Raw genomic sequence first — 13,748 nt, forward strand, 5'->3', positions numbered from 1 at the left:
CAAAATCAACATAGCCTTCACGATATTTATGTTCATGGTGGATTATATCCTACTCATGCTTGCATTCGGTGTTGATTAATTTTAATGCATGTTCATGACTGTTGTCGCTCTCTAGCTGGTCGCTTCCCAGTCTTTTGCTAGCCTTCACCTGTACTAAGCGGGAATACTGCTTGTGCATCCCACTCCATAAACCCCAAAGTTATTCCATATGAGTCCATCATACCTACCTATATACGGTATCTACCTGCCGTTCCAAGTAAATTTGTATGTGCCAAACTCTAAACCTTCAAATAAATATCCTGTTTTGTATGCTTGAATAGCTCATGTATCAAGTAGGGTTGTCTGTATCTTCCATGTTAGGCGGGTTATTCTCAAGAGGAGTGGACTCCGCTCCTCACTCACGAGAAAATGGCTGGTCACCGGGATGCCCAGTCCCATGCTTTATGCAAACTAAATCAAAATAATTGCAAACAAAACTCCCCCTTGGACTCTTGTTAGTTGGAGGCACTCGTTGTTTCGAGCAAGCCATGGATTGATGCTTGTTGGTGGAAGGGGGGTATAAACTTTACCATTCTGTTTGGGAACCGCCTATAATGTGTGTAGCATGGAAGATATCGCCATCTATTGGTTGTTATGTTGACAATGAAAGTATACCGCTCAAAATATTATTCACCTCTATTTCAAAACCGAGCTCTGGCACCTCTACAAATCCCTTCTTCCCTCTGCGAAGGGCCTATCTATTTACTTTTATGCTGAGTCATCATCCTCTTATTAAAAAGCACCAGTTGGAGAGCACCGCTGTCATTTGCATTCATTACTATTAGTTTACATTGAGTATGACTTGACTGGATCTCTTTTACCATGAATTACAATGTCTAGTCGGTCCTTGATCTTTAAAGGTGCTCTGCATTTATGTTTTTGCGGTCTCAGAAAGGACTAGCGAGATACCATCTTGTTATATCATATTATGATTGTTTTGAGAAAGTGTTGTCATCCGAGATTTATTATTATTGCTCGCTAGTTGATTATGCCATTGATATGAGTAAACTTGAGACCTAAGCGTTATTGTGAATGTGGTTAGTTATAATCTTTGCTGAAAACTTGAATGCTGGCTTTACATATTTACAACAACAAGAGCAAACAGAGTTTGTAAAAGTTTTTCTTTATCACTTTCAGTTTATCAACTGAATTGCTTGAGGACAAGCAAGGGTTTAAGCTTGGGGGAGTTGATACGTCTCCGTCGTATCTACTTTTCCAAACACTTTTGCCCTTGTTTTGGACTCTAACTTGCATGATTTGAATGGAACTAACCCGGACTGACGCTGTTTTCAGCAGAATTACCATGGTGTTATTTATGTGCAGAAACGAAAGTTCTCGGAATGACCTGAAACTTCACGAAACAAATTTTCGGAAATAATAAAAAAATCCTTGCAAAAGATGAAGGCCAGGGGCCCACCACCTGTCCATGAGGGTGGGGGCGCGCCTGCCCCCCTAGGGCGCGCCCCCTACCTCGTGGGCCCCCTGGAGCTCCTCCGACCTCAACTCCAACTCTATATATTTGGTTTCGGGGAGAAAAAAATCAGAGAGAAGAATTCATTACGTTTTACGATACGAAGCCGCCGCCAAGCCCTAAAACCTCTCGGGAGGGCTGATCTAGAGTCCGTTCGGGGCTCCGGAGAGGGGAATCTGTCGCCATCGTCATCATCAACCATCCTCCATCACCAATTTCATGATGCTCACCGCCGTGCGTGAGTAATTCCATCGTAGGCTTGCTGGACGGTGATGGGTTGGATGGGATATATCATGTAATCGAGTTAGTTTTGTTAAGGTTTGATCCCTAGTATCCACTATGTTCTGAGATTGATGTTGCTATGACTTTGCTATGCTTAATACTTGTCACTAGGGCCCGAGTGCCATGATTTCAGATCTGAACCTATTATGTTTTCATTAATATATGAGAGTTCTTGATCCTATCTTGCAAGTCTATAGTCACCTATTATGTGTTATGATACGTTAACCCCGAAGTGACAATAATCGGGATACTTACCGGTGATGACCGTAGTTTGGGGAGTTCATGTATTCACTATGTGTTAATGCTTTGTTCCGGTACTCTATTAAAAGGAGCCCTTAATATCCCTTATTTTCCAATAGGACCCTGCTGCCACGGGAGGGTAGGACAAAAGATGTCATGAAAGTTCTTTTCCATAAGCACGTATGACTATATTTGGAATACATGCCTACATTACATTGATGAACTGGAGTTAGTTCTGTGTCACCCTAGGTTATGATTGTTACATGATGAACCACATCCGGCATAATTCTCCATCACCGATCCATTGCCTACGAGCTTTCCATATATTGTTCTTTGCTTATTTACTTTTCTGTTGCTATTACTATCATCACTATAAAATACCAAAAACATTACTTTTACTACTGTTACCTTTTGCTACCGTTACCACTACTATCATATTACTTTTCTACTAAATACTTTGCTGCAGATATTAAGTTTCCAGGTGTGGTTGAATTGACAACTCAGCTTCTAATACTTGAGAATATTCTTTGGCTCCCCTTGTGTCGAATCAATAAATTTGGGCTGAATACTTTACCCTCAAAAACTGTTGCGATCCCCTATACTTGTGGGTTGTCAATTGCGCTGCCACCAAATCGCTCCATCACATCGATATCCATGCAAAAACACCAAGCCCTACTACCGGCGATGGCGTTCACCGACGAGTACAAGGGCGTGGAGGCCCATGGCAACACCAAGTTGCACGTCATACACACCAACGACGAGAAGCAGATAGCGATCTCCCTCGCGCAGTACGAGCACCACCTCAGCCTCCAGCGCCGCAAGATCATCGGCATTGATCTCGAGTACAACACCAAGCCTAAAGCGATGCAGAAACCCGCCCTCTGCCAACTCTCCATTGGCAAGAATCACCTGGTGCTGCTCTTCCAACTGAGCGCCGCTGAAAGGTGCACCGTCTTCGATAACTTCCTCGCCGACCCCAGGTAAACCTTTGCAGGCTTCTCCATCAACAGCGACAAAACCAGGCTAGAGTGCATCAATCTGGAGGTCGCCAACTTCATCGACATCCAGAAGTAGTGGAGGGTTCCCAAGGCAACCAAGGAGTTGGATTCCCTTGGAGACGTCTCCGGCATGCTCATCGACGACTACTACAACAACAACATGAAGAAGAAGATCGCCGACGACCAACACAAGCGTTGGGCCACCCTGCCTCTGTCCATGAGGCACATCGAGTACGCGGCAAAGGACGCCTACGCAGCGTACGAGATATGGAACCGCATCACCCTCACCCAGGACGGGCTTCGCCGTGCAAAGCTGGAGAAGGAGGAGCCCCCCGAGAAGCACACCAGGAGCAGCTAGTGATGGGGAGACGCTTACTGGTGAAGAAGAAGATGGTGCCAGCCAAGAGCCAACAATGCTAGCGTTGTTTTACAATTATCATCAAATTTGCTTTATTTTGTTTGCTTATGTATCGTTAGTTTGCTTGTGATCATTTGCTTTTGCTGAACTTAGTTTGTTTGCCATGCAGAATCGCTTGTAATGATGAACTTTGATTATGTTAGATTACTTTCTGTTCAACTTAGTTTGTTGATGATGAACTTGTCGTACAGAATGCTTGTGATAATTTCTTTTCTGTTGTTTGCTTATGTATCATTACATTCGAGCAGTACACAAAACGAAATAAGATACAGTGTGCAAATAGGACGCATGCAGTGCAAATTGTGTACGAATGCAGTACAAACTCTGTCGAATAAAGTTTACACATACCCAACAAAGCAGTGCACTCCCCTAAATTTGAAAAAAGAATACATAAGAGCAAAAACACAAAAAGAAAAATGTGACCTGTATATGTAGTGCGGAAATATATGAACGTGCAATACAGAAACATAATCAATGCAGTACACATATGATTTACTAAGCAGTGCACTCCCCTACATTGGAAAAAAGATTACATAAGAGCGAAAACACGAAAACAAAAATGAGAACTGTACATGTAGTACGGAATGCGTGCACATGCAGTGTAGAACCCTGATCAATGCAGTGCATGGATGATTTACTAAAGCAGTGCACGCCCCGACATTGAAAAAAATACATGACAGAAAATATTAAAAAAAATGACCACCCAGGTGCAACCGCCCCCAGCCAGTCTCGTAGTAGACCTACGCCCACAGCAGGCGAGTCGTTCTGAGCCACGATGCATGGGGCGGGGCACACATGAGCCCATAGGCCGGAGAGCATAAAGCAGTGAGCGTCGTGTATAAGAGCCCAAATAAGTAACCAGAGGAGTTCGACACGGTTGCCTCGCCAGCGCTTATAAACAGGTCGGGCGCGCCTTCCGCGGGCGAGGTGGGACTAAACATTAGGCCGCACACAACGCACCGGGAACCAGTCGTGCTCACAGGACGACTTGGGCCCAATGCATCTTCACTACCTTCAAATAAGTGCCACACCAAAAAAAGTGGGGGGGGGCAACCCCCCTACCCCTCCCGTACCAGTGACTGAAGTAAGTACAGGCAAAAAACAGATGCAGTATGCAACACTAGAAAAATGTAGTGCATTTCGTTACACAATGCAGTATGGTATAGCAATCCAGTTCCGGATTACCTACATGAATAAATACATGGTATAGAACACAGCGAAAAACTCGTAAAATTGCGGAATAATTGTACTTTTTTCAGGGGCTGCAACAAGGACACGCAAAAAACGGTGAAGTACGCACCTGTAGACAAAATTCAGTTCTGTATTGTAGATGATGCAGTACAGAATTGTAACCAATGCAGTTTCATTATCACGTAGGATACATATAAACGTGAAAAAATGCCCATTCGCACAGAAAGTGGTGGCTAAAAAAATTTATGGATCAAAAATAAAATAAAACCATGTTCGCATACAACCACCCAATCGGAGCAGTTCCATCGCCACAAGCCCACAATCACAGACGCAACACCAACCCACGATCTACACAACCGCATCGTCAGCGAGATCGTGCAGTTCATCCGATGCGGCCATCCCACCCCGCGCCCTCCACTTAAATTCAGACCCCTACCAAAGGCCTTCTCATCCACAACAACACAAGTATCCATTGCGCTGCCACCAAATCGCTCCATCACATCGATATCCATGCAAAAACACCAAGCCCTACTACCGGCGATGGCATTCACCGATGAGTACAAGGGCATGGAGGCCCACGGCAACAGCAAGTTGCACGTTATCCACACCAACGACAAGAAGCAGATGGCGATCTCCCTCGCGCAGTACGAGCGCCACCTCAGCCTCCAGCGCCACAAGATCATCGACATTGATCTCGAGTACAACAACGAGCATGAAGTGACGCCAAAACCCGCCCTCTGCCAACTCTCCATCGACAAGAATCACCTGGTGCTGCTCTTCCAACTGAGCGCCGCTGAAAGGTGCACCGTCTTTGACAACTTCCTCGCCGACCCCAGGTACACCTTTGCAGGCTTCTCCATCGACAGCGACAAAACCAGGCTAGAGCGCGTCAATCTAGAGGTCGCCAACTTCGTCGACATCCAAAAGGAGTGGAGGGTGCCCGAGGCAACCAAGGAGTTGGACTCCCTTGGAGACGTCTCTGGCATGCTCATCGACGACTACTACAACAACATGAAGAAGAAGAAGATCACCGACGACGAACACAAGCGCTGAGCCACCCTGCCTCTGTCCATGAGGCACATCGAGTATGCGGCAAAGGACGCCTATGCAGCGTACGAGATATGGAACCGCATCACCCTCACCCAGGACGGGCTTCGTCGTGCAAAGATGGAGAAGGAGGAGCCCCCCAAGAAGCACGCCAGGAGCATCTCGGGATGGGGAGACGCTAACTGGTGAAGAAGAACATGGTGGCGGCCAAGAGCCAACAATGCCAGCGTCATTTTAGATTTATCATCAAATTTGCTTTATGTTGTTTGCTTATGTATTGTTAGTTTGCTTGTGATCATTTGCTTTTGCTGAACTTAGTTTGCTTGCCATGCAGAATTGCTTGTAATGATGAACTTTGAGTATGTTAGATTGCTTTCTGTTCAACTTAGTTTGCTGATGATGAACTTGTTGTACAGAATGCTTGTGATAATTTGTTTTCTATTGTTTGCTTATGTATCATTAGATTCGAGCAGTGCACAAAACGAAATAAGATGCAGTGTGCAAATAGGACGCATGCGGTGCAAATTGTGTACGAATGCGGTACAGACTCTGTCGAATAAAGTTTACACATACTCAACAAAGTAGTGCACGCCCCTAAATTTGAAAAAGAATACATAAGAGCAAAAACACAAAAAGAAAAATGCAACTTGTATATGTAGTGCGGAAATATATGAACATGCAGTACAGAAACATAATCAATGTAGTACACATATGATTTACTAAGCAGTGCACTCCCCTACATTGGAAAAAAGATTACATAAGAGCAAAAACATGAAAACAAAAATGAGAACTGTACATGTAGTACGGAATGCGTGCACATGCAGTACAGAACCCTGATCAATGCAGTGCACGGATGATTTACTAAAGCAGTGCACGCCCCGGCATTGAAAAAAAATACATGACAGAAAATATTAAAAAATTGACCACCCAGGTGCAACCGGCCCCAGCCAGTCTTGTAGTAGACCTACGCCCACAGCAGGCGAGTCGTTCTGAGCCACGATGCATGGGGCCGGGCACACATGGGCACACAGGTCAGAGAGCATAGAGCAGCGAGCGCCGTGTATAAGCGCCCAAATAAGTAACCAGAGGAGTTCGACACGGCTGCCTCACCAGCGCTTATAAACAAGTCGGGCACGCCTTCTGCGGGCGAGGTGGGACTAAACATTAGGCCGCACACAACGCACCGGGAACCAGCCGTGCTCACAGGCCGACTTGGGCCCAATGCGTCTTCACTACCCGAACACAGGCCCAACAAAAAAAGAGAGGCCACATAAAATTAAAAAAATCCCACATACCATACACATACACAGGCCCAACCACACATTCCGCAGTTTGTCGTGATATGACAATGCAGTTCTTTATTTTCAAGTAAGCAGTCATGTTGCTTCTCAAATGCATTCGTGTACACTGAAACAGAACCAATCCACCACCTAACACCAACCACAACATTTATTACTTCCGTTGCTCAATTGGTTGCATAAAAACGTATCCATTCATGCTCCAGACTAACCCAACTCCTCCCCCCGTTCCTCTTTTTCTTCAAAACATAGATCTAGGGTTCATCCCATCCTCAGCTCTTCTCTGGAATTCCACTGAAGCCGCCATGGACTGTAACTGCGGGTGTTTGGCAAGGATGGCACCGGTAGTAGACACATGCGTGTACACAGAAGGTCTAGAGCTCACCAACACCGTGTGGCGCAGCATGCTCGAGTGCCTGATGATACCCAACAGGGGGTTTCAGGCGCCATTTCTTCATCGCCTCACAACCGCAGATCTGCAGGAAAGTTGGGTATGTTTTTTCCCTCACAATTTTGGACATAATCTATCCTGCAAATCCACATCTGAATATATAGTTCAATCAATTTGTTCAGTAGTGTTAACAAAAAACAAAACAGAATTTGTATTGTTGTTCAGATTGGTTAGCTATTAAGACTAGATGCTTTCACCTATTTTTCTTCAGTACTGCACTAGGTATCGACACTAGTTAGATCAGAACCCCAACACATGAACAGAAAAAGGGTCAGTAGATCAGCGTTGCAGTTCTCTTAACATGCTGGTGAAGTACACTGTAACTGACCTTGCAGTACAAGCATGTTGCAGTATAATATATATCCTAGTAAAACTCGAGGTCAATTTCGTATATAAGTTTGTTCATACATTGCTACTACTTTAGAAAATAATAGTCATATATATATATGTAAGTATTTAAGTCAACATAAATAGATCATCCTAAGTATAAAGAAAAACATTTGTTGTTTACTTATAAAATTCTTTTTCCACCCATTCCAATATGCAGAAACTGTCATCCACAATAAAATTTCCTCCTCCGAGTTCAGGAAAGATTACTTTGGAGACACAACACAAGAATGGATATGCAGACATGCAAGCTGACTACCACATCGACTCTGAAGACTGCATCAACATAACTACTGGTTGGAAAGATTTTGTCTCCCAGAATGGCTTTGAGGTCGGAGAAGTGGCCATGGTGTTTTTCTACAAAGAAGAAGACTCCCTCAAGTTTACAATATTTGCACTCTAGGCTATCTAATATGAAGAAACCAATATTTCTAATGCTTTGCTTATGTTGTATGCTTTTAAAATTATGTCCATCAAACACTTTGAACGATGCTTATTTAAAGTATGCAACCTCAACTGCATCATTTTATCATCCTTTTAGACAAGTTGCTGTTGGCGGTAATGCAGTTCTCTCAAACACATAGTGTGGTACTAATAAATAATAAAAAGCAGTCCTCTGAACAGTAACAAGGAAATACGAATGGTCGAAACTTTGCAGTTAACATATGATGTTCAAAAACAATTCTCATAGTATGCAGTTCAAAAAAATTCTTATAATAACTATTCAGCTAACCATAAGCATATAATGGACCATCCATTCTAATAGCAGAATAGAACATTAACCACACTGCTAATGCAGTACGAAAGTGCATATTATGTAGTCCTCTAGAACACATAATTTAGTTTAAGAAAAGAGAAATCTCATAAGCTTCCATAACCACTGTAATGCAGCTACAACGAAGTACACTACTAACAAAAATGCAGTGCACTACAACGTATGACACTACTACAACAAATAAAATTAAAGCAGTAGAACTCCAGACATGTGGTAGACTAACAGATGTGTCAATTTCACTCGCACTTCCCTAACTCGCCTAAAAATTGTCCAACCACTAAACTGTCGAAAAATACCCCCGCAAAAAATTACATGGAAAACACGGCCACTGGACGAACAGCATCAGCTTTCATTTAAAAAATGCAATTCAAAAAATGACAATTATACCCGCAATACAATGAATTCAAACCTATAGCAACAGTAATTACAATATTCAAACACGCATGGACGCGCAAAATCCAAAAAATCAACAAGAACAGAGGAGCGGACGAAGCTCACCCGCCCGCACAATCAAATTAACAGGAACTGAAAACTAACTCCTAAAAATTAACAAATTATAGAGTGAACGGACCAATTAAAACGAACACAATCAAAGAATTACTACTAAAAACAACATCCGAGCACAAAAATATCGCATCTGACGCAAACACGAACGAACAGAGAAAGCTCGTCCATGAAATCCCTCGATTTGCGAGCACTCTAGTAGATTTTCCTGTAAATTAGAAAGAATAAAGGTAAAATGAGATGCAGAGACAAACTAAATCATCCCACAACACCTGATTCCACACAGAAAACGCGGGCGGAACACCAGAAAATGAAGCAGTTCTCTCATGAAGCATTGTAGTTCCCAACGTAAAGACGATGTAGTTCGCTTCTGTTGAGCGTGCAGTGCGGAAGTGTTGTCAGGAAAATTATTCTGCTAATATTAACAGAATAGACCGGCTGTGTTATATACAAAATATAATATATATAATATATACATAGACACTATTCTGATCACGGGATCAGAATAATATTCTGATCACAACTTGAACTTCCCAAGTAACGCGCCTGGACTTCCCTCTACACGAACCCGAACTTCGGGCTATCTTCGCAACCGTGGCTTCCCCCGTGAATTATTCCGGTCGGTAGTGTTGTCTGGGATGTGATTGTAATCCAGACACCCATACCTGCGTCTAAATGCTCATTTTGATACATAAACAAATTAGCCAGTCATCCAAGTTATTAACACAGTAGGATATCATTCGAGGTCGCGGACTGTCTATTCATTGTTAGCTTTCAGTTATTACTGTTTTTAGTCATAGGTGACCCTTATTGATTTCATGTGTTGTAAACTTTTAGTTTTTAGTACTAGTGTTTCCTAGTTGACCTTCTCTGTTTATAGCACCTGAACTTCATGGGCTACAGCACTTGAACTTCATGGGCTACAGCCCCTGAACTTCTATGACTTAGATGACTGGCCCTTTTTGTTCCCTTTTGTATTTAGAGTAGTTTGATATCTGACCTGCTATGTTTGCTATACTTGGACTTCCATTATGTGTCAGTTGTCATAGCTGACCTTCTCTGATTATGTAATGTGAACTTCTGCTGATTAGGTATTTGTTTTCTACATGATTTTTTGTAGGTTGTTGATGATGGTGCTAGGGTTGAGGAGGATGTTTTACCTGTGCATGAAGCTGCCCCTGTGCATGAACCTGCTCCCGCTAGTGATGTATTAGTTGATGAGGTTCATGGCAGTGAAAATAAGGTACCATTTTTCTTGTCCATTTGTCTTGTTTTTTTATTTTACTTGTTTGTGCATTTTATCACTATGTGGCCCTTTGTAATGACTTTCTATTCTTGCAGTAGAATGATGATGCTAGTATTCCTCTAGAGAATGTTGTAGACAAGTTCGTGTCAGGTACCGGCTGCTCCAACGGGGTGGACCCAACTGAACCTCAGTCGTCCATTGGCGCTGAGGTTTCTGGTGCTGAGCAGGGCAAGACAGCTAAGGTTAATGATGCTGAGCAGGGCAAGACAGCTGGAGATATCATTTTGGAGAAAGATCCCGTCGAGACTACTGTTGAGACTGGTGGTAGTGCTGCTGCAAGCCCGGAGAAGTCTCCTGCAGCAGAGCCATCAGTTGATGTTGATGTTGTTCAAACACAGCCAACCGTTTTTGTTGTTTCAGATTCTCCAGCTGCTCCAGCTGCTGTCGGTGACCTTCCCGACTATGCTGCAATGTCTACTGGAGTTGACGATGAAGAGACTGAAAGCGATAGCTATGGAGAGGAGGTTGATCATTCTAGTGCTGCCACTGGTCTAGGCAAGAATCCATAAAGAGAGGAGCATGCTTCTCTCTTCTTTCCCCATCCCCGTCCCTTTTGTTGTTTGTTTTTGTCCATGATATCCCTATGAACTGCCTGTGTGGTGCAAGTTGAATTTCTGGTTTAATGCTTTGTCATGTGGGTTGTAAATAAAGTTAAGTGAACATGTTTTCTATGTGGAGGGAAGGTTTGTAATGCATGTGTTGTGATGTTTTCTGGTGCAGCAGCTGAGATGTGCTTTGTGTTTGAATGTTGTGCTTGAATGTTGCTATTGATTGAAACTGTCGTGAATCTATGTGCTTGAATGTTGCTCTTAATTTCTATTTCTTTTGCTAAGCAGATGATGACCTTGCTGTCGTCCAAAAGAAGGTTGATGACTTTTATTTCAGTGTAACTAGACTTAAGAATGATCGTTCCAAGAGGTGAGTGCAGGTGGTCAATATTTTACATCCATCTACCCCTATGAACGGCCTGTGGTTTTATACCTGAACTTCTTTACTCTGTGTTGTTGAACTTCTATTTTTTACTTCTTTGGTACTGAACTTCTGGCCTTTTGAACTGCCTGTTGTGATGTAGCTGAACTTCCTGAGTTCCTGATGCTGAACTTCTTTTACTTTCTATTGCTTTTGTTTTAGATCAACGATAATGTTCCAAAAACAATGAGTGTGAAGCTTCTGTTGAGGATGTCGCAATATCTTTTGCTCCTCGCGGAATGCTTCGATCTAATGTGGCTAAGGTTGCACTCTACTGTCTACGTGCGAAGTACCAGGGATCGGATAACTCATCCTGCCGTATTGGGTTTGTGTAAGTCAACCATATAGTGCTTTCTTTTCTGTATTGTTCCTTATCATTTTAGTTAAAACTTGCTTGTCTCATTTTTTATTTTCATATGTTGGTTTTGTCTGCATTATTTTAGGACAATATTTTCAGAGGTCAATTGGATTCCCGTGTGAGGAAGTACTTCTTGGCGACTGGTCCAGATAGCATGGATGCACATGATTGTGTACGCAATATCTTTGTTCTTTGCCTCTGTATTAGTTTTGCACTGCGATCCACTATGTTAATATTGTTTTATTTTTCTTTGTACCGTTTGATATTAATTCTCAGTTTTTAATGATTCGTGTGTTTATGTTGCTTCAGGTTGTTTTCCCCACTTTTGACCCGCCTGAAATTCCTGCTTCCATGGGTGGAGTTGGTCATTGGGTTTCGATATTTCTTGACCTGAAGAATTCAAGGTTCCATCTTCTCGACTCCTACTATGGATCTGACGATGACTGTGTGGTACGCCTGTTTCAGCGGATGACTCATAACATTAAGAAGCTTTGGAACGATGCCAGCAACGACAGGGAGACACCCTTCAGTCCTCTTTCTATCGACCATTTCCCTTTGGATTGGATTGATGTGCCCCAACTGACTAACAAGTATGAGTTCCACTTTTCTCTTTATCACTTCTGTTTAACTGTAGTTGTACTTAAGCTGTGACATCTTTTATTCGTTGGCTTTCTTTTTTGTTCTAACACTATCTTTTTTTTGTGTTTGATGGCAGTATCGACTGTGGATTCTTCATGCTTACGAATGTTAATTCATATCATGATGGGGTTCTTGCAAATTATTCGCATGAAAATATCACGGATATCAGGAAGACATGGCTGTACTCAATCGCTTCTTCCAACCTGTTTGAGACAGACTTCCAAGCTTTGTTTGGCTACTACACATGTAAGTCTTGGAACTTGGACTGCTTACCTGTACTGCATCTTTTATTCTACATGAACTTTATTCTTTCTTGAACTTGAACTTCTGCTTCGAGATCTGGCTGGGCTACTGGTTTTAGATGGAGACGAGCATTTCTTGTACATGAACTTCATTTTTTTATCTTTTTTATTTTGCTTGTGTGTTTTGTTTTAGTATTTTTTTCCTTTCATTGCTTACTTTGACACGAGCATTTCTTCTACTAGAACTAGAACTTCAGAGATGATGCCTTTCTATGCTTTTGTCAGCTGTAGTTGAATGTTTTCCAGTTCATCAGTTTTATCTTGAATTGTGCCTTTTGGTTGTGCCTGAACTTCATTTAGTATTTAAATGCAACTAAATTTTTTAGATCAGCTTGGGTAGTAACCATGTCATCTATATTAGTTGGGCTGCACATTGTGTTGTACCTGAACTTCAGTTATATTTAATCGTCTTGTTTTCTCTTGCTTTTTTGCAGTGGAGCCGTTGGACTTGACCGATTACCACTACTCCTTCCTCGGGTCACAGGAATACCAGTCTAGGGAGGAATCGATGAGTACAGCTCCGATAGAAGATGATAGACCTCGAACCCTTATTCCTTCCAAGTTGGGGAAGCGGGCTGGTGGTATTAGTGGTACTCCAAAAACCCCTTGCTCCACGAAGGTTGGTGCAGTCGAAGCAGCCGAAGCAGAAGTGATTTTGTCCGATGATGATTTTGAGAAGATTGCTTACCCGAAGAACGGTAAATCTGCTGCTGGTGCTGTTGCTGGGAGAGGTGGGAAGAATGTTGTCATCATCAGGAGGAAATCGGTAGTTGAGTCTGGCAACATAACTTCCTCCAAGAGAGCACCAAGATTGCCTTTGAAGTGGCGTTCTGCTATCGCTCCCCTAAAAAAATATAGTTACCCTCATCTATCCGAGGCCCGGAAGTTGAAACAGTATGTGCTTAGTGAAGAGGGTGTGGAGAAGTATTCAGAGTGAGTTTTCTTCTTCTTAACTTTGTTGCTGCCAGAGATGCTAGTTTGTGTCTAAACTTCTGTTGTTGTAGTATGTGGACTTCTGTTCATTTCTCCCTTGCCTTGGAGTTATATTGTCTAAACTTCTGTTGTTATATTGT

The sequence above is a fragment of the Triticum urartu genome, chromosome 6 (assembly GCF_003073215.2).
Source record: "Triticum urartu cultivar G1812 chromosome 6, Tu2.1, whole genome shotgun sequence".
NCBI lineage: Eukaryota > Viridiplantae > Streptophyta > Magnoliopsida > Poales > Poaceae > Triticum > Triticum urartu.